We start from the raw sequence: 22,653 nt of genomic DNA on the forward strand, positions 1-22,653 counted from the left end.
TTGTCAGTGTCCTTCTTGAACTGTGGTGCCCAGAACTGGACACAGTACTCCAGGTGAGGTCTGACCAGAGCAGAATACAGTGGCACTATTACTTCCCTTGAGCTAGATGCTATACTCCTATTGATGCAGCCCAGAATGATGGGAGTCATTTCCAACTACATTGGCTGCCCCTGGTTTATGGGAAGATAATTAAATGACATCTTATGCAGCAACAGGGAACTTCATCCATGCATGAGGGCTGGCGTTGGAGGGCAGAAAAAGGTGCTTTCTGGAAAATGTAACTAATAGGCAATGAAGATTGGTGTGGTTGATGTCTTCATGGCATATGAGAACTGACAGGTAGCATGAAGACAGGCTGTGACAGCCCTTCAAAATGACAGCCAGCTCTTTGTGTATGATGTGCCCATGGGGTTGATGTGGTAAAAGCTACAAGCCCAAGTGATGGGTTTTGCTGCAGTCTGGGAGGGAGGATTTTAGGCTGTTTTTGCAGCTTTTACTTGGTTCAGGAAAAATCACAGCCACCTCAGATATGTCAATATTAATACGGTTAGATTTCAGAAACACAAAACTAGGAAAGGGACAAATTGTTGGCATGTGAACTCCAACTGGCCTCCCTGAACTTGCATGCCTCTCTGTCCTCCATTCTTTCCAGATAACCCACCCAGTTCACAAGACCACTTTTCATATGACCCATCTGTCCTCACAGTGTATATTGTGTGTGTGTGTGTGTGTGTGTGTGTGTGTGTGTGTGTGTGTGTCTTCTCCCCCAATCATGAAAATCATGATCATCATCATTTATTTGCATGCTGCCTTTCCATAGTTAAAACTATGCTCAAGGTGGCTTAAAACATGGAAAGATTTATGTAATTACAAAAATATAACAAAAGTAGTCATAAACAATAAATAAAAACATATTAAATGTGCAACAAAATTAAACAATCATCACATAAGACATAATAAGGTCTAAAATGAAAAATACCAAAAAGAAAAAACAGATTAAAATGAAACTGACAGGGATTTTTTAAAAATAAAAACATTAAAGAAAGATTTTGATGCTGTAGAAGGAAAACAAGCACAGCTTTATATATCTATATCTCTATATCTATTAGCTGGAAAGTTCCTAGTGTGGCATTGGGCACCATTCTAGAGCAAGGGAGCAATTTGCTGGTGTTCATCATCTGACTCCCCAGCACTACTGGCCAGGCTTGATGTGCTGTCTTGCCCTTCTAACATCACAAGCTGTTTTCCAGCAATTTTGGCTTGCTTGTGGTTAACCTGAACCACCTTGCATTAAGCCTTGTCTCAGTGATGATGACATACAAATATTGTCATCAAATATTGCTATTGTCTAGTGCTACCCATGTAGGCAAAAAGGACAGATCCTGAAGAAGCTTACATCTAGAATTCCAAATTTAAATACTATATGAACACCTTCCCTCCCCCTCCAGTAAGTTGCCTCAGCTCTGTGGGGGCCAGCAAAATTTGTTGGACCAGAGATTATGGAGGCAGAGGGACTAGATGCCAGACCTCAGCACCATGACCAAACCTGAGCCAGAACCAGAGGCCATCAGATTGGGAATCCTTGAACTTAGCAACTCCTAAATAAGACTCTCTGGAGTCCATATCCTTGGTGTTTGTACATGCATGTGCACATACACATGCATACTCACATATGAGGAACTGACCCCCTCCATGCCAGAGACCCGCATCCCCATCAAAGCAGGTAAGCCTGGAGGAAATTGTTTGAAAGGAGGAAGAATAATGAGCTCCTAGTGAGAGAACTGCCACTTTAAGGCCTTCCTCTTCTCAAGGAAGAGGCAGGACTTGGGAGCAGTGGCGTAGCGTGGGGGGTGCAGGGGGGGCCGGCCGCACCGGGCGCAACATCTGGGGGTTAGGGTTAGGGGGCGCAAATCCACGGGTTAGGGGGCACAAATTACTTGCCTTGCCCCGGGTGCTGACAACCCACACTACGCCACTGCTTGGGAGGCACAAAAAGGCCCACTCATTTCCTAGACTTCCTTGGATGGAGCTGCTTTCTAGGAGCTCTCCATGGTGCTGCAGCTTCTGACCTGCGATCTCTGAGCTGCTTCAGGACAAGGTATAATGCCATCCCGAATTGCCTGGGATCTACTCTCTGAAGTCTAAATTCCAGGTGTTATTTGTGTTTTATTTCACTTGATGTAATGTGTAGGCCCCTTCTGGACTGAGATCTCCAGTCCTGGATAAAATATAATTGTTTGCTTTACTCTTGGCTTATTATTTCCACCTTTTGCATTTTGACCCTTTTTATCATTCCTTGAACTCCCTATTTAAACTTTATATATAGATTTAACATCCTGACCATAACTGATCTCCTAGCTCATATCCAATCACATTGTTTATGATTATTTAAATTACATTATTAAAGCTGGAGTTTGGAAGACTGGTCGCTAGGCTGAATGGTCGTTACAGCTCCTTCATTGAAATTTCCTTTCCCCAGATTTGGCAAACAAAAGAGACATGATGCATATTATGAAATATTTCTGCAAAGCAGCATACTGTCATTTATTATTTTAAATGTGTGTGTGTGTGTGTGTGTGTGTGTGTGTGTGTGTGTGAGCACACACGCTGTTGCTCTTTGCCTCCAGATGTCCCTTTTCACAAAACAGATTTTTGAAAGCAAAGGAAGGACTGATTGAAGTTTGTGTGGACACAATCATTCTGCCTGGATACCCACTCTCTAAAGGATGAAGCAATACCATCCATATGTTTCATGCTTGTTTTCTACTTATTATGAACAGAGCTCCTTGGAGATGAGCAATCTATAAATATTATGAATTGGTGGGCATGCATAAAATTTTTGAATGGTTGCCAGCTATGTAATCTGTGTTTTGTTGACCTTCAAAAATATCTCCTTCCTTCCTTTGGCTCCTATTTCTGTATTTACTGTAGCCAGCAGCCCCCTGCTATATAGCCCTTAGGTTTCCTCCTTCACAGTCCTAAGAAGAACCCTGACTGCTGAGTCCTCTTGCGCTATGTCAGCTCACTCCCCTTAGTCCTCAAACTCTGTCCTGTGCCTGATAGGCTGTTCCTTTACTCCACCCCATTGGGAACATTTGCCCTCTGACTGGCCTTTCACTATAAGCATCAAATCCTCTGTAGTTATTTTAATATATCTTTTCTGCCGTTGGCCACTCTTCAGCCTCCATTCTCATCTTCTTGACATTAAACACAAACATTTTAAAGAATATGTAGTCATTGGCCCATTTAAGAGCTCGGTATTGTCCACAAGAGGGGTAGCCAACATGGTGCCTTCCAGATGCGGCACTCCCATCAGCCCTAGTGGCTAGGAATGATGAGAGTTGTAGTCTACACTGACTAGTATCAGCTCTCCCATGCTTCATACAGAGGTGTTTCCCAGCTCTACCAGGAGATGCAGGGATTGAACCCAGGAATTCCTGCATGCAAAGCACTGAGCTATAGACCCTTTCAGTGTACAAACAACAGCAACCCCCGAGTCTTCTTCCTCAATGTACCCAATACAGGGAAGTTATTTGAGCTAAATGCATAGAGTTTCCAAGTTGCCACTCTTAACTAGCTCCCTAGAGAAGTGACCATTTTGTGGGAACAAGATAGGGCAGAGCAGGACAGGTCTTTTGTCATTCTAATATGTGAACTGCTTGGCTGAAGAGCAGGATATAAATATAACATTTCTCCATCCAGACCACCTTCCACTGATGAGGAGCATCTCTTTTATGCATCAGGTTTAAAATGTTTTACTTGGAGAAAGTTCTGTGGTTAGAGGGGCTAAATATTTAAACAATTAAACATTACACAAACCCTGATGGACCTAATTGCTCCTGATACACACATTTGTATGTCATTTTGCCTAATATTTTTTCAGGTCAGATTTCCCTAATATAACATATTTTGTACACATGTTTAAGCATTTTTACCCCAGTATATGATTATTATTATTTTAGTACACGTTACTTGACTGGACAACTGCACTGCAAAATTCAGAGAAGTTCACATTTTGACGAATTGATGTGTGTCTCGTTTTGTTTTGGAAAGTGCAAATTTATTAGGTCCGACTTTGGATGAAAATGCATCCAGTTCCTTTCCCATCCCTGGAGGCATGTTCCACAAATGAGTTCAACCACCCAGACTAATACTGCATCTGAAAGGGGTAATAAATGCAGGTCTGCACACATTACATGATTGCTGACAGAGAGGCCTCTCAGAAGCATGTTATGCCCCCACTATAGCAGATCTACAGGGAAATTGCTTTCACTTGAATGGGTCAAGTGTTATGCCACAAACATTAGGCATCCTCACGAAACATCGTCTTATCCCTCCCAGAAGCTACCAGGGCAGGAAGCAGCCATGCTGATTCAGTGACATTTTCCCTTTTCCTTCTTTGGATGAGCTCTGTAATGTGCATGGAAAATGCAACATCAGAATACAAAATCAATGTGGATTTGGTACATAAGATATGTGAGGAGGGATCAGCAGTATCATGTGTCATGTGACCAATCGCAGCCCTCAAGCAATGCCCAGCTTGGGAGGGCTGTTAAATCAATTCCTGTGCAAATGGTCTGTGTCCATGTTCTGACTAAGAGAGTTACTTCTTGCATCAATCATGGCTCAGTTCACAAAGGCAGAGTCTTCAGCAGGACAATTATTGATAAAAGCACCTTCCACAGCAGCTCTCGATATATTTGCATTTGTACGCTTTTTGAACTCTCCCCCCCCCCTTTTCTCCCCTCACCTTATCAGACAGCAGCTGCCTGGCTGCATGTGGAATCTAAGAACACATTCATAGAGCAAATCCTTTGGGATGGAGCTCTTAAGCGGGCAGGCACATGAAATGCAATTGTGACTCGGATACTTGAACTGACCCAGTTTCACCTAAAGAAAAATCCCCCACAGAGCAAGGAGAGAAAAGCTGAATCAGACTCTTGTCAAATAGTTCCTATTAAAAGGTGCTAATTCAGCAGCATAGCTATGCTGCCTGTCCTCTGGAGACAAGCATTCTCAAAACACACACACACACATATCTATAGGAGGGAGTGGAGAGGGGGGCATTCAAGAAAAAAAGCCACTTTTAGGCTCCATTCAAGTTCTTGGAGCAGGTGGGAGCAGAGACAGCCTTGCGAGTTCAGGAGGTAGGTGCAGCAAAGCAGGAACATTTTTAGACCGGGATTTCAGAAACCCAAAGCACTTGCAAATGAAACTGTAAAGAACACCTGAGGCTTCTGTGTTCGTTTGCTTCTGAGGGTGTCTCTGATCACAGCTCAGTCTGAACTGAAGAACTACTTACCCACTGCACTCAGTAGCATTTCATCTTCCCGTGTTCCTGAAAGTGGCCAGCCCCACACATGCGGGACACCCAGGAACCCACCCACTATCATTACCCCCTCCCCACAGTTTCTGTCAGTCAGGGATTCACTGTTTAAACTGGAGGCATTTTGACACGAGGAGGAGACCCAGCTTATCTGAGGTGCTGAGGTGCTTCCAACATTGCAGGGGAGGCTGTTGTGCAAGTGTGGCCTATTGTTCTCAGCAGCTGCTGCTGCCAACATGCTTCTCACCCAAGGATTGCTTTCATTTAAGTCCTGCCAGTCACCCCAAGTGGCTCTGCCAAGAGACCTCAGCTTCTGGCTCCGACTCCAGACAGGAATGGATGTAGACAGCTAGCAGGCTACTGGACTGAACATTTCAGAGTACTGAAATATATGCAGCAGCCGAAGATCTCAGTGTGGGCTGTCAGTGTCACAGTCTCTAGCCTCATCTGAACACGGAACAAACTATGCTCAAGGCTTTACACCTGGTTCCCTGACTCCAGACGACACAAGTCAAAACTGCAGTATGCATCTGGCCCAGTTTCATCAAGATTTCCAAAGGTTCACCCTATTTGTTCCCTGGTCCCTAGACTGAATCAGTGCCTCAAAAAAATATCAGAGCTTAGCTCCCAGTAAGGAAGAACTGTCAGTGATGGATCTGCACAGGACTGCTGGCCTTCTAACATTGCTATAGCCTCTTGGGAAGAAAGCATCATGTAGATGCACCGTCATTCATTCCTATCTCAGCAGCAGCAAGAATTGTCCCAGAAAAAAGGAAATGTTCAGGAAGCATCACTACATCACTTGCACTAGCTGAAGCTTGTTGCACAACCAGGAGTATTAGGGCTACAGCAATCAGTTGAGCAGTCAGGCACCAGGAGCATGCTTTCTTCCTGCACTTTCTCCTGTGCAAGCCATTCTGCTAGCACAACTAGTACACCACTCAGGGACTTTAAATTAGGGCTACACTGAATTCCTTCCCAAATCTCTTAGCCAGCAAACTTCACTGTCAAGCTGGACGCACGCTGAATCACCACATAGCAAACAACCCTTCCAAGTTGGTCCACAATTTCCCCATCCTCTTGCCATGTAAACAAACTTCTCTCTCTTTTTCAGTACCACAAGTGAGGCCCGAATTGCCTCAGAGAAGGGTGCACCCCTTGCAGAGGTGTGTGAATTCCTCTCCATGTTTCCCATGAATAGCTGTCCCCTTTTTTCTATGAATTCATTTTGTTCTCCCTTGTACCTTCGACAAACTGTGACTGAACTGAGACTTCCTGGCTTGAAGCAAGTGGTGGGTGGGTGAGGGTGAGGTGACAGAGCAAATTTCAGAGTCACATGCATGAGCAGAAATGACATTTCAAGATCACACATCCCAAGAGTGCTAGGACACTTGCCCACCCAGAGAACAAGAGGCGAAACGCCTAGGAATCTCAAACCAGTCACAGCAGTGAAGACATTTCAAACACAAGCAGTCAAGGTCCCCAAGATTCAAAGTGTTATTCCCTGAATAAATGAAAAGAGGGGACAGGTGCCAGGAAAATGTCACTGGCCATCAGAGACACCAGGGGCACACTAAGGAAAGGACGTGCAGATCCTACTTTTCTGTCTCAGATCGTCATGTGGGCAAAGCACAACAAAACCCACCAGAAACCAGCTAGTGCTTAAGGATGGGGGCGGGCGGGCACAATTGATTAATTAAGATATTGCCTATTTCTTGCTACTTCTTTTAAAAAAGGTCCCTATTTTCAGATTCTGGTGGACCCAACATCTGGCCAACATCAATCAAACAGTTACTTGGGTTCCCCAATGAAGAGAGACACTAAAGTGTAAAGTGTGCATAGCAATCTATATATTAGTGAAAATAACTTAGAAAAATGCATTATATAAAGAAAAACCGCTTTGCAAAAATGTATATAAAGGTAAAGGTAAAGGACCCCTGACAGTTAAGTCCAGTTGCAGATGACTCTGGGGTTGTGGCGTTTATCTCGCTTTACTGGCCGAGGGAGCCTGTGTTTGTCCACAGACAGTTTATCCGGGTCATGTGGCCAGCATGACTAAGCCACTTCTGGCGAAACCAGAGCAGCGCATGGAAATGCTGTTTACCTTCCTGCCGGAGCAGTGCCTATTTATCTACAGTGGTACCTTGGGTTAAGTACTTAATTTGTTCCAGAGGTCCGTTCTTAACCTGAAACTGTTCTTAACCTGAAGCACCACTTTAGCTAATGGGGCCTTCTGCTGCCGCCGCGCCACCAAAGCACGATTTCTGTTCTCATCCTGAAGCAAAGTTCTTAACCCGAGGTACTATTTCTGGGTTAGCAGAGTCTGTAATCTGAACGTATGTAACCTGAAGCGTATGTAACCCGAGGTACCACTGTGCTTGCACTTTGATGTGCTTTCGAACTGCTAGGTTGGCAGGAGCTGGGACCGAGCAATGGGAGCTCACCCCGTTGCAGGAATTTGAACCTCCGACCTTCTGATAAAGCAAGCCCAAGAGGCTCAGTGGTTTTAGACCACAGCGCCACCCATGTCCCGTAAAAATGTGTGTGTGTGTGTGTGTGTGTGTGTGTGTGTGTGTGTGTGTGTATATAAAGAATATCTTTATTGTCATTGCCCCCTTCGGGGACAACGAAATTACTTGACTGCTCCATAAAAACACTAATTAAACAATACAATATAATACAGCAAGGGAGATTAGATGACTTTCAAAGTCTGGGCTTCCCATTCAGGGCCGAGATCGCTCTGGAGAAGAAGCTGTTCTTAAGACGACTCGTTCTTGTCTTCATCGACCTGTATCTCCGTCCCGACGGCAGGAGCTCGAAGAGACAGTGACCAGGATGCGATGGATCTTTTACTACGTCCAGTGCCTTCCTATGGCACCTTGTGGCATAAATCTGCTCTAAGGTGGAGAGTGGGCAGCCAACAATGCTCTCTGCTGCCTTAACAACCCTGCACAACCCCATCCTGTCCTGGGTAGTACAGCTTCCGTACCACACACATAAGCCATATGTGAGCACGCTCTCAATGGCACAGTGGTAGAAGGCAAGCAGCAGTTTCTGCGGAAGATATATATGACAAAACTGCACACCACAAAATGTGTGTATTAGGGAAGGCTTGCACTAAAATGCAGATGAGAACTTTGGAAAATAAATTGCAGACTAATGTGGAAATGAGAAACCCAAGGGGACAGATTTGATCATCTCTAGCCGAGCTTCTTCCTCCCTTCACCCTCTGGCCATTCAATTCAAGCACTGAGCATGGCCTGGAGGCTTCTCATACTAGCCTCAGCAGCTCCTGACATGCTGCTGCAACTCCTATTCTTTACTGGGAAAATCAGAGTCTTTTGTGCTCTCCCTTTTTTATGCTTGCACTAAGATGAAGCAGCAGTAACTCTGCTCCCTCTGACCCTTACAAAAATCATAGGATAACAGACTAAAGTAACATAAAGGAAAAGGTAATAGGCAGAGATTACAAAATACAAACATTTTTCTTCATGCAGAAATACCCATATAGTGCTGTGTTCAAATGGAAAGTCTTGCGGAGGCATTGCAGGGAAGATCCTGCTGCCCATGGAACTCTTTCTCGTTTTTGAATATATGAATATGAATACATTTTGCCTAGTAAATGCATTTTTCCAAGCATCACACCATACTATTTGGTGTTGTTTTCACAAATATTCATGTTCATATTTTTATTTCATAAAAGAATTCACGCTGTTCGATCGTAAGGGGGGAGGGGAAACCCCTCAAAGCAGTTTACAAAAGATAAAAGAGTGAAATCAAGAAAAATAAAATCACAACCATACTTTAAAACATACAAATTTAAAGTACTAAAACACATTAAAATCATCTCAACTTTCTAAGCATCTGTGTAGGCTTATTATTTTATTTCATAAAATTTATTTTCGTATGCCTACATTTCTGTTATATATGCATTTCAGGGTTGGCAAGCTGCAGTGTAAAATTGAAAGCAGATCCCCAGACAGGTAGTGAGTAGAATTCTGATGCTGAGAAATTTACCTGGCACATCTCCTTGATCAAAGATAGAAGGACCATCCATTGACCCTCCATCTTGCAGGTACACATTAACCGACACACAATTCTTGACAGTAAAGTGGAACAAGGAGTGAGTTATTGAAAATTGCCTTGGAACACACCTAAACGGTCCAGTATTAGTCACAGACTAGTCCACGTCATTGGAACTCTTTAACATTGGAGCCACAGATGTTTTTAGAAGTAGACAGCAGCATGTCACAGCTGCAGGATGCCGCTGCGGATGGACTTACACAATATGGTTTTTAATGTCAATTAATATCACGTTGTCCTGGCATTGCATCATCCCTGCATCTTGCACATGTAACAAGCACTCTGATGAAGCAGTGTGGGTGGGTGGGGAGAAGGGATGCTGCTGGGTCATCCACAGTTCGGTTTCATGTCAACCCACTGATGGTGAGATGCTCTGAATCTTACCCTGAACAGGTCTTGATGTTTGATGCCCGTCGGATATGCATCAGGATTCACCCTGACTTAGTATATATAGTAAATCTAGCATGGTGAGTTCAATCGCTATTCCTGCCCCCCGGCTCTGCCAGCAGTGCGAATGGCCTGCCTGCTTTGCTATGGATCTCCCAGGCTCACCCTCTGGCTCTGGAATTAACTGCATTAATGACAAAGCTGGCTGAATGCAGGGAGAACAGAGTTGCTTCTCTGCCAGTCAGAAGGAATTAAGCAGACATGGGCAGATTAGCCACACAGGATTTTTTTTTTTTTAAAGAGTGAGACCATTCCCTGTGGCCAGAGGAGAAAGAGCTACTTTAGCAAGGGAAAGTCAATTGTTCCTGCCATTTATCAGAAGGCTCATTCTGAACCTTTGCCTCTCTCTCAAGCAGCTGAGCAAGGAGACTGTGCTCTTAGGACAATCATACACCCCTTTTCCCAAGCGGGTAATAGGTGGGGACAGGGACTAGCCAAGGCTAAAGATCTAAGGCCATTCCTTCCATAAATGCATACACTGGGAACAAGAGATTAATGCTACACATGTCTACTGAGAAATGTAACACATTGAGTTCGGTGAAGCTTACTCCCAGGTGAGTGAGTATAATAGGATCAGATGAAACCCCAGCACAAGAACGTAAGAAGAGCCTGCTGGATCAGGCCAAAGACCCATCTAGTCCATCATCCTGTCCTCACAATGGCCAGCAAGTTGTCAAGGGGATCTCTCACACTAAAATGCAGATCAGAGGCTCTGGAAGGAGAGGAATAGGAAAGGCTATTGCTCCACTACGACAAGAATCTACCAGTCATGATTACTCATGCCATTGGAATAGAGCCTTACTGTGAATACTGTGCATTGGTCAGTGTGCACTGATCTACACACATAAAACAAATTCACGCACAGGCATCTTCCAAAAACCCATCCCAAACCCCAAAACGTCCCATGGCAATTGGCAAATGGTAACGGGGGCAGGACTGTGAAATCCTGAAGCCCCTAGTTATGAACCGGCACCTGGGCGGTGGATATAGATTCAGTCACTCTGACTCAAGGAATGAGGCAGTTGAGCAGCTCGGCAGCTGTATCCATGACTGAGCAGCCCTATTTAGGATCCACTCTGCTCACTTTGAAAAGAGGGAAGGGGCTAGAAAAGGTGCCCTAAACATAATCTGCCCCTCTTTTTCCCTGACTGGATTACCGCCCCCAGTGGGGTCATCACCCAGTGGTCGTAAAAGACAATTGAACTTTGGAACATGAAATATATGGACTTTGTCAGATAACACAGTCACTTATGCCCTCACTTTTGAGAACCCTGTTTATGGAAGACAATCTTACTTGGCTATGAGTGATTGCCAAAGAAGAAGAAGATGACAAGAAGGACCTAAGCGAAATAGCACTCTCTCCCCCTCGTGATTCCTTGCAACTGGTACACAGAGCCTTAATATCTCTGACAGAGGAGGCAGATCAGATAGCCATCATAGAAATATGAGCATAGAGTGGAAAGTGTGTGCCCTGTTCTGACTTCTAAAGGTTTCCTGCAGTTTCTACAGGGTCATGGGCCCCAAAGGAAACATCTGACCAGGAGTAAGAACCAGGATGCCAAGTAGAGGAGCTTCCTGACATTCCAATAGAGATCTCCACTCTCAAGTCTTTCTGTGGAGAACTGGTCCTCTAACTGAACAATGTGCCCATTCTTTCAGGAGCGTCAACAGAAAACGAAACCCTTCATGTCTGCCATGGAGTTGGGGACATTCAGTCCCCTGTGATGGGACGTTTTGTTTCTGCACATGACTTTGGCAAACCACTCTAAGCTGAAACATCGCCTCACCCATCCTAGAATGTTCAGTTCACATTGAGTTCATGAAACATCATATCCTGACCTGTTCCCAATGCATGGTTGACCACATCTATGGAATACAATAGTTATGCCCTGTTAAGTTTTGCTATATCAATCATTAGTTATAGTTTAATAAAGAGGTTTTCACGCCTGTCTAATTCTGTGTTCCCTTTCCCAACCTTTAATCTATTGATGATTAATGTCTATATGCAACCCTTGTATTGTTTATGCAACCCTTGTATTGTATTTGTGTTAACCAATCAGCAACAAGCACATATGTGGCAATGCTGTAATATTCAATAAAAGGGACTCCCCGAGACATGCTCGGCAGATGCCTCCCATATGACACTTGTCATTCGTCTGTCGTTTATTTCAACCCAACACCCTGCGCACCAGCGAGAATTGCATGTGCCCATCAACACTCACTTAAATTAATCCAGTCTGTGCTGCATTCTTTTTACATCATATTTGCAGCTCCCTCCTCTGCCAAGCTCATTTGGGGAACGCTTTTCCAGTGCTGATCAGGCAGCTAAATCCAAAGGGGGGGATCTTTTGTTCTGTCTTTTATTTGGGGGGGGGGTTAATCTGTGGATGAGGCCAGAGGTAAAAGAGAGCAGAGTTCACAGCAATTCAAGATGGCATAGTTCTCCTGCCTCTGTGTGACTCCATCTCCTTCCCTTTCCCTCTGAGCGACTTTATGTGCAAAGAACATTGCAAAATCATTGCAGGAAGTCTTGGGGTCCTCACCAGACCCCAAGGGACTAATAGTGCACTATTAGTCCCATACCTAAAATTCAGACCCAAAAAGGGGAGGGGGGGAGGCATAATAAAAGCAGCTGACATGAACTTCAGATTGAGAAGGCACAGAAGATTATTGCACACACCACAACTGAATCGTACGTCAGTTTAGGCAACAAGTTCCTTAGCCAACATGTGTTTGCTTTTGTCATTCTGTGAAGTTAGCTGTGTCAGTAGAGCAGGAGACTCTTAATCTCGGGGTTGTGGGTTCGAGCCCTACAGTGGGCAAAATATTTCTGCATTGCAGGGGTGGACTAGATGATCCTCGTGGTCCCTTCCAACTCTACAATTCTATGATTCTATGAAATAATTGATGAGGATAAACCCATTAAATATCACACGGTGCCTAGAGTGGATGTCAATCATGGAAACCATAGAAGTATGCCAAGTATTGTGGTAAGGTCTCAGTGGGTGTCAGTTCAGTTTCATTTCAATATCTTTATTAGAATGAAAACACCTTCATCTCATCCCCCATTCTTATGATGTCGTTCTGCTGTGGCCGCATCACAGGTGATTGTTATGGCAACATGGTGCCTGCCTTCTGTACTGATGGGAAGATTCTTTCTTTCCCTCTGAGGCTGTTGGGCCACTGTCTGGTCTTGTGATAGCCTCAGGACAAAGGGACATAGCCTCTGAAAGATCCCATCACAATGCACTACCCTAAGAAGTCCAAGAGTCCTGGCCCTGTAGGGCACAGACCAAGCTCAAAGGGCCTCCCGTCAGACTCCTCCTCATGCCCGTCCGACAAGTACAAGGACTATGCTGCTGTTGTTATAGACACAGGCACTGGATACACCAAGAGTGGCCTGGCTGGGGATGAGAAGCCGAGATCCATTGTGCCAAGTGTTGTGGGGGTGCCAAGGTACAGGACCAAGGAAAGCCCATTGTACTACATTGGGAAGAGCATCCCACAGCGGCGTGCGGAGGTCAGCACACACCAGGTAATGACCCATGGAGTCGTGACAGATTGGGATGCCCTAGAGATGCTATGGCACCATGTCTTCTACACAGAGCTCAGCGTGTGCCCTGAAGAGCTTGCTGTGCTGGTCACCGATTCCCCCATGTCCCCAACGACTAACCGCGAGAAAATGGCGGAGCTGCTCTTTGAGAACTTTGAAGTGCCAGCCATGTTTGTGGCTCATCAGTCCCTTTTGTCGGTGTATTCCTACGGCCGGACAGGTGGTCTGGTGATTGGCTCTGGCTATGGGACATCCTACACCGCTCCTGTCCACGATGGCTACATTTTACCTCATGCCACCTACCGACTGGACATAGCAGGCCATGCCCTGACGGAATACCTGGCCAAGCTGATGGGAGAATCTGGGAACCCTTTCCATAAGGATGAAATGGAGGTGGTATGTCAGATCAAGGAGAAGTGCTGCTATATCCCGGAGGAATATGAGGGTGAACTGAATGCTGATGAGAAGAAATACCTCATGGACTACACCCTTCCTGACAGGCAGGTTATCTCCATCGGCAGTGAGCGCTTCCGCTGCTCAGAGATCCTCTTCAATCCGACCATGCTGGGCTTCCCAGAGGTGGGGCTTCATGTCCAAGCTATAAGCAGCATCAGGAAATGCAAGCCAGAGCGACAAGCAGACCTGCTTGCCAATGTGCTGCTGGCTGGTGGAACTACCATGCTTCGTGGCTTTTCCGAGAGGATTAAGAAGGAACTGCAGAAGATGGAGCCATCCAAAAAGGTGGGCATCCTGGCTTCCCCCAACCGCACCTTCTCTGCCTGGTTGGGTGGCTCCATTGTGGCATCCCTCAACTCTTTCCAGAACGTGTGGATTGACCGGCAGGCCTACAATGAGAAGGGCTCCTTCATTGTCCACCGGCACTGCTTCTGATCAAGGCGGTGGCATGCCAGGCTTGGCAAGGGCATGTGTCAAAGGGAAAATCTCCTCTACAACATGCTGTTTTTTTTAGCATAGCACTTCTGAGTCAGTTCTGTCACCACTATTGGAGATGGGGAAGAGCAAAGGGAGTTTGTAGGGATTTACAAAAAATATAAGAAGAGGTGGGGAGGGAGAGAGGGAGAGAGTGGAAATGTTGAACCAAGTAATGGATCCTTTAAAAAAATGTAATTTGTTACAGGTAAAGCCTATCAAAAGAAGCAGTGCAAGATATGTGTGCCATATTTCTCACATACACACAAGTATGAACTGCCTCATAGGCAGACCTACACATCTGCACCTCTTTCTTTAGATCAGTTCGTGGCTACTAGCCATGAGGGCTATGTTCTACCTGGTCAATCACTGTGAGAACAAGATGCTGGTCTAGGTGAGCCTTTTCCTCTGATCCAGCAGAGCTATTCTTATGTTCTTACATTTGTGGTGGAAGAACTCACCCACCACCATTTGCAGTTCTCACTGTAGCTTTCTCCCAAATCTGTGAACAGTTACCCATATTTAGAGATTGTTCCTCCCCCTCACACATTTCCGCCCACTGTCCAAAGAGAGCGCAACCTGTAAAACTGCTCATACATTGAGGTCAATCAAGACTGTGAGGTGAGGAGCTTGAGTCCAGGGAAATAAATGAAAACATAGCCATTGCTGACCGTATGTGGCTCCTCTTCCTGATAAATATTGAGACTGACGAATCCTGCTCCTGCTAAAGAATGCCACTGGAACAGAAGAGTTTATCAGAACAGGGCTTTTAGTCCTTTAGCAAAGGCTAGTTAGTCAGAATCTCTGCTAAGGCCAAAGGACACAAATACAGAATCCTGTGCTGTTTTCTGTGACAAAAGGTGGCGTTATCTGCAAATCATGGGGGAGAGGTTTCAAAGTTGGTGTAGTGAAGGATGGATGAGTGAGTGAGTGGTGGATAGAGGAGGCATTGTCCAAGTCCTCTGGGCCACAAGTAGAGCCCTGCAGGATCACACCCATGGCCTATCTCACCCAGCATCCTGCTTTCCAGAGTTGCCAGTTGCTGCCTATGGAAAGCCCACATGCAGGGCAAGATGACAATAGCCCTTACTTGCAGATGTTCTCCAGAAACTGGTACCCAGGGACTCACTGCCTCTTATCTCAGGGGTAAACCTATACATCTTCCACTTTGCATGTATTTCTCTCATTTAATATTTGCACCCCTAAGCAATGGGAGAGTGAAGAGACATTTACAGCTATCTCATAAACCAGAGATTGTGTTGCCATAGACCAGCTCTTTGGCAGAGAGCATCTTTTTTGGGGGCTGGAGGTAGCGCAGCCTCTTTTCTCTTACATCCTCCCTGGGGATCCTATGCCAGGAACTTCAGAGATGGTCTTTCTCCTGAAAGAACTGGGAACTGATTCTGTTTCTTTTGCCCTGTCTCCATGACAATCTATGTAATTACCGCTGGTGGACTATTTGTTGCCATGGCAAATTTAAATGCACACTGATCCTTGTGTGTGTTATGCTATGAGTCATTGGCTGAGCTGCCACCCAGCAGGGTCTGTGAACATACTAGCTCTTCACTTTGCTCCAGAAGGAAAGAGGCTGATCAGCTGTGGCGGATCACATGGGGTGGCTTGGCTGTGCTAAAGTTAACACCGAGTGAGGCATCCCAGCACTCTCAGCCTCTCCTATAGGCTCCTTGCAGAATGAGATTCTCCACCCACAAGACCAGTGAGTTGGCTTGCCACCCTCTCTTCCAAATATCCCCACTGTGATCTGGCTTCCTTGGCAGCTGAAAAGTACCTGTAGATGCATCGGGTACTGAGAGGTTGGCCCCCTTTGTTTCCCTTCTGGTGAGAGAAGTGATTGACAGTCCAAAAATGGATAGTTCACAAGCAGGTAGCAAAGTTGTTGAGAAAGGAAGCTGCCCAGGAACAACTTGCCAGGATGAAAAAGTGCAGATGGTTCTAGTGTCAAAAACTGTTCCATTAAAAATAAGTGGTGATTTTCAAACCGGAGGAATTAAGTGCTCTTGGTGTGTCCAGGGTGGGTGGGTGGGTGTGTCCTGTAATGATTGCTGCCATCCATTGCATCACTTTTACGCCCACTCTCCCATTTTCCATTATGGCAGCCCTGCTTCCTTTCCCAGCCATAAAAGTTGGTGGGAGGAAGAAACAGATGAAAAAAAGAGGTATGGGCAGGTAGTAACTAAACCCAAAGGAGCCCTGCTTACCCCTCAGAACAGGCTTCCTCAATCTCGGCCCTCCAGTTGTTTTTGGCCTACAACTCCCATGATCCCTAGCTAGCAGGACTAGTGGTCAGGGATGATGGGAATTGTAGTCTCAAAACATCTGGACGGCCGAGGTTGAGGAAGCCTGCCTCAGAATGACCAGGATCCGAGTTCAGATGTTGTTGTTGTTGTTTAGTCATTTAGTCATGTCCGACACTTCATGCCCCATGGACCAGAGCACACCAGGCACTCCTGTCTTCCACTGCCTCCCACAGTTTGGTCAAACTTCAAGAACACTGTCCAACCATCTCGTCCTCTGTCGTCCCCTTCTCCTTGTGCGCTCAATCTTTCCCAACACCAGGATCTTTCCTGGGAGTCTTCTCTTCTCACTAAGCTCAGATGAATGTTGTTAATTGAGTTCTCTCTCATGTTGATGCCACACTTGGGGATCAGCAAGGATTCCCTCTACTTATGCCACATAAAAGCAATCCAAACGGATTACTCTGGACAAGCCAATGGATCCTTACAATCAGTGTATGTGCTATAGCAGGGTGGTCCAACATTCAGCCTGAATGCAGCCCTCAAGGCCTTTTTTTTTATCGCCCTCAACAATATTTAATGCCCCCTTCCCACAGCCCTCATGCTGCCTTCCCAAAGCCAGAGAAGTGAGGTGCTGGGCTTTGGGAAGGAGGCATGGGGCTCTGACAAGATCCTAGAGTCCTCCTTCTCATGGCCTAGGTGGTGGTTTCACAACTTGGCAGGGTCCCTGTTGAAGTAGTCTTGTGGCCCACTTGGTATGAAAAGTTGGAGCATCCTGTGCTATAGTATACTTCGTGGAGGTCAATGTGCTTGATGGAGTCCCTCTTCCTTCACACGCACCCAGAAGCGGGTGCTGTTCATGATGGACCAGGAGTCCTCTTCAAAGTGGCCAGGAATCAAAGCAGAATTCACATGAGTTTCCCAAGTTCCTCTTGGGCTGGAGGGGCAGTGACTTCACTTTCTGCTCTACCACAGATAGCTGGCATGCCTGCTGTGTCCAGCATGGTTGTGACTATTTGTATAAAATCCAGTCAAAATGGTATGCTAAACTGGAGGTAAGAAACAGAAGGAGAAAACTGGCTGGGAGCTTCTCTGTCAGTATGACTTCAAGCCGTGCCAGCTCTATTCGCGCATCAAGAGGGAGCCTTCGGTCTTCTGAAGAAGGAAAACTGGGCTGTCCTTCCATGTGGTAAGAGTAATATGCAGCCTGGCTACTTATTTAGTCTATTCTCTGGGAAAGTTCTGAGTTGGGCATTCTGGGAAGCAGCACAAACTGGACCAAATGGGGTTGTTAAACTCCTCTCTAGCAACATAGTCTGAAGAACAGGGTCCAAGTCTTACCGAGGCTGACCCACGTCACTGCATAAGCAATACCCCCCTTTAATCACATTAATGCTATAAATTAGCATTTAATGCTACAAATGCTTGTAAATATTGAGCTGTGTCTGCCTCCCGCTGATTAATTGGGAATTATACTTGAGGTTACCACACAGTTCGAAGATTAATAACTGTGTATCTTGCTGTTTGCAGGCTGCATGATTAAACTCTTGATTGGAAGCCGAGTCTACAGTGCACTGCTAATTCCCCCTTGCTTACCCAGCAGTTAATTACAGGCATAGGTGGTCGGCAGTTAGCGTGATCATAGTTCTTGCCTGTGCAAAGTGCAGCCCCCCTCAGCAGTGGCTGAAATACACCCAGACATTTAGCCAGGAAATTCCGGCAAAGGCCTTGCTGCGTAGTGTCACACAGCCAGGGATGCTTGAGCCAGTGATAGGGCTGAGATTGAGTCTAGTGAGCAAAAACTGAATGTGCGCGCGCTTTGACCTCTCATTAGCTGTAGAAGGTATGTGCTGCAGCAGGAAAGCTTGGTATTCTGCCTTTGCCTGGCAAACAGAAGAAACTGCCTTACACTTAGGGTTTAGCCACACTTACCTCTTGCCCAGGACGTGGGTGGTGCTGTGGTGTAAACCACAGAGCCTAGGGCTTACCAATCAGAAGGTCGGTGGTTCAAATCCCCGTGATGGGGTGAGCTCCCATTGCTCTGTCCCAGCTCCTGCCAACCTAGCAGTTTGAAAGCACATCAAAGTGCAAGTAGATAAATAGATACTGCTCCGGCAAGAAGGTAAACAGTGTTTCCATGCGCTGCTCTGGTTTTGCCAGAAGCGGCTTAGTCATGCTGGCCACATGACCAGGAAATACTGTCTGCGAACAAGACAAACGTCGGCTCCCTCTGCCAGTAAAGTGAGATGAGTGCTGCAACCCCAGAGTCATTCGTGACTATACTTACCGTAACTATCAGCGGTCCTTTACCTTTACCTTTTGCCCTTTGCTTTCTAGGCACAGATCTGCCACTCCCCCCCCCCATGCCACTTTCCCCAGGAAAACTCAATCTTTACTGCTAAATTGGAACACATGTCAATTTGGGTTTTGCGTGGATTGCTGTTTGCTCTGCTTCAGAGGTAAAGAGTAGGTTTTTGCAGGGAAAGTGGAAGGGCAAAAGGAAAAGGAAGAGTGCTCTGACACAAAGTTGGGAAGCCTGGACCTGCGCCTACAAGTGCAGAGCAAAGGTTAAGTGTGGGTGAGCCCCCTGAGTCAAGCCACTAGTCCATCTAGCTCAGTATTGTGCACACTGGCTCCAGGGTATCAGACAGGGAATATTCCCAGTCCTACCTGGAGATGCCAGTGATGGAACCCGGGACCTTCTCGTGCAAAACAGATGCTGACCTATGACCCTTCCTGTAGTACCAGGCGCCTGCAGCACTTTATGTTTGACATTCTCCAGCATCCCACTCAATTCTTCATTTCCAGCTCCATGTACAACAACCGACCTGAGAGTGCCAGAGCTGCAGAACACATCTTCCGGGTCTAGATATAGGTATGATCACTGACGCCTCCTCCCATGCCAGGAGAGAAGCGCATCAGACCAAGGCAGTACAACAAAAGTCATTTGATTTCCCCATCCACAACAGCTATGAAAGGGTGGTGGCAGCAGCTAGGAGTTGGAACTTTAGCTTGGTGGTAGAACATATGCTTTGCATGCCAAAGTTTCCCAGATTCAATCCTCAGCCTCTCCAGGTAGAGCTGAGAAGTCCTCCTGCCTGAAACCCTAGAGTAGGGGTCAGCAAATTTACCGCGCCTCAGGCCAGTGTCTCCAGCACCAATCACGCAGCAGGCTGGAGGGCTGGGGAGCGTGTGCCCATACGTGTGCGCATACGCTATTTCTGGCGCACTTCCGGGTCGGAGGAGCACCGGAAATAGCTTGTGCACATGTGCATGGGCCTCCTCCAACCCAGATGTGCACTGGAAATAATGAGCATGCGCAAATAACGCTTGCGCATGCGCACAAGCTATTTACGGTGCTCCTCCAACCCGGAAGTGGGCAGCCGTGCAGCACAGCACTGGTAAGAGCAGGCAGTGGCAGCGGGGGTCACCGGGGGCCAGATAAACAAGTCCTTCAGGCCTTATCTGGCCCGCGGACCTTAGTTTGGGGACCCCTGCCCTAGAGGGTCACTATCACTCAGTGTCTTTTTTCCCAAATGATATTTATTAAAAGTTTAACAATTACAAAAAAGAGAAAAAAGAGACAATAAAAAGTTACAATACATCAAAAAATAAATAAAAAGCAGAATAAAAAACAATACAGCACAATTAAAAAGAAAGAAAAAGAAAAAAAACATTTAAAAACAGAAACATTTAAAAACAGAAACATTTAAAAACACATCCAATATTTCCATGTCTTTATCTTTCATTTACTTGTTTCATCGACCTCCTCACACCTCCCTTTTTTGTATTCTAATTCAGTTTAGCTATTTCAGCAAATCCTTTCCATCTTTCTCAATTTTTGTTCTATAAATTACCTTAACCCAATCTGACCTTAAATTTTACACTTTGGCCCATTAACAATCCATTTTTACTTAATTCTTTATAACATTTCTGCTAAAACCATGTAACTTCATTTCAGCATCCTTCTAACATTCATTAATTTTGCTATATTTTTGTAAATATACTTTAAATTTTTCCCAATCTTCTTCCACCAACTCTTCTCCCTGGTCTTGGATTCTGCCAGTCATTTCCGCCAATTCCATGTAGTCCATCACCTTCATCTGCCATTCTTCCCTGGTGGGTAGATCTTGTGTCTTCCAGTGCTTTGCAATAAGTATTCTTGCTGCTGTTGTAGCATACATGAAAAAAGTTCTATCCTTCTTTGGCACCAATTGGCCGACCATGCCCAGGAGAAAGGCCTCTGGTTTCTTCAGAAAGGTATATTTAAATACCTTTTTCATTTCATTATAGATCATCTCCCAGAATGCCTTAATCTTTGGGCATGTCCACCAAAGGTGAAAGAATGTACCTTCAGTTTCATTACATTTCCAACATTTATTATCGGGCAAATGGTAAATTTTTGCAAGCTTGACTGGTGTTATGTACAACCTGTAAATCATTTTCATTAAATTCTCTTTTAAGGCATTACATGCCGTAAACTTCATACCAGTGGTCCACAACTGTTCCCAATCAGCCATCATAATATTATGTCCAACATCTTGTGCCCATTTAATCATAGCAGATTTCACCGTTTCATCTTGAGTATTCCATTTCAACAGCAAGTTATACATTCTTGACAAATTCTTAACTTTAGAATCTAACAATTCTGTTTCCAATTTTGATTTTTCCGCCTGAAAGCCTAATTTTTTGTCCAAATTATATGCCTCCATTATTTGATAATAATGGAGCCAATCTCGCACTCTATTTTTTAATTTTTCAAAACTCTGCAGTTTTAGTCTATCTCCCTCTTGCTCCAGAATTTCCCAATACTTCGGCCATTTGGCCCTCCATATTGAGTTTTTTCTGAGCCTTTGCTTCCATTGGTGACAACCATCTCGGGGTTTTATTTTCTAACAGATCTTTGTATTTTATCCAGACATTAAACAGTGCTTTCCTGACAATATGGTTTTTAAACGCTTTGTGTGCTTTAACCTTGTCATACCACAAATATGCATGCCAACCAAATACATTATTAAAACCTTCCAAATCCAACTACTACCACTCAGTGTCAGCCATACTGAGTCAGATAGACCAAGGCACTGGCTTGCGGTGTCTCCATGAAGAACTTGTTCAGTGAGGGGAGAAGTTTGCCCCAAGTTGCAACATTTTCAGCCCACTCAGGAATAGAGAGAACATGTTGGAATATATTCCCAAGGCTCATCTAGCCTTTAAAGGCACTTCAGACATCAGCTTTTCCTACACAGAGATAGATCTTTAAGACAATGCAAGAATGGGGCTGCAAGAATGTTAGTAGCGTAAAGGAAAAAACAGCACACATTATGGTAGGCAACTCCTTTCCTATATGGACATCTCTCAGTGTGGTGTGAAAAATATAACTCATATAACAGACCACAGACATCTTTTAAAATTTATTAATTTTATATCCCTTCTTTCTTCCAACATACACGTGGTTTCCAAGAGGTCTCCCATTGAGCCCCTGAGGAGACCCAGACATGCTTAGCTTGAAATTATTTGCCTTCAGACCACACCCTGGGCATACTGGATTGCTGAAATTCAGCAAACATGCAAATCCCCAGGCTGTTGCTATGAGAGCTAGGGCAGCATGTTGGAGCAGTTATTATTATGCCCTTAGGCAGTGAGTATCAGCTGTAGTTTTTTGCAGCTTTCAGAGGTTCAGATCTGCATTGCTCCCTAGAGCTCCTATATATCTTCCTTCTTTTTAGCCTGTCTCCCCTGCCGTAAAGAAGACTCCCTTCCCAATAAAAGACACCTTCCATTGCTGGCCTCGGTTCAAGTTCTTGAGACAGCTCTGCATTTTAAATATGTATCAAAATATATCACAGCCTGGTCCCATAAATTGATGTTGATTTATTTATTATGCTTCTTTTTCTATATATAAAAGGAAATATAATCTGATGTAATCCAAGTCACCCAGATAAATGCTCCACATATGTCATCTCTTACAAAGATAGATGGCTTCCAATAACCATATACCTACCACGTCTGGCAAGACCCCAATGACCGGCTGGTAGAAGGGGACACTTGAAGCTGAGAAG

At 45.2% G+C, this 22,653-nt stretch overlaps 1 pseudogene across 1 annotated transcript; it reads left to right on the forward strand.

The window, feature by feature from the left end:
* The first annotated feature begins 12,985 nt into the window (after positions 1 to 12,985).
* On the forward strand, positions 12,986 to 14,376 carry LOC308579967 (actin, cytoplasmic pseudogene; annotated as a pseudogene). Its single transcript has one exon. The product of its transcript is annotated as an actin, cytoplasmic pseudogene (transcript).
* The last annotated feature ends 8,277 nt before the right edge of the window (positions 14,377 to 22,653 follow it).

This window comes from Podarcis bocagei, assembly GCF_964188305.1.
Source record: "Podarcis bocagei genome assembly, chromosome: 2".
Lineage (NCBI taxonomy): Eukaryota > Metazoa > Chordata > Lepidosauria > Squamata > Lacertidae > Podarcis > Podarcis bocagei.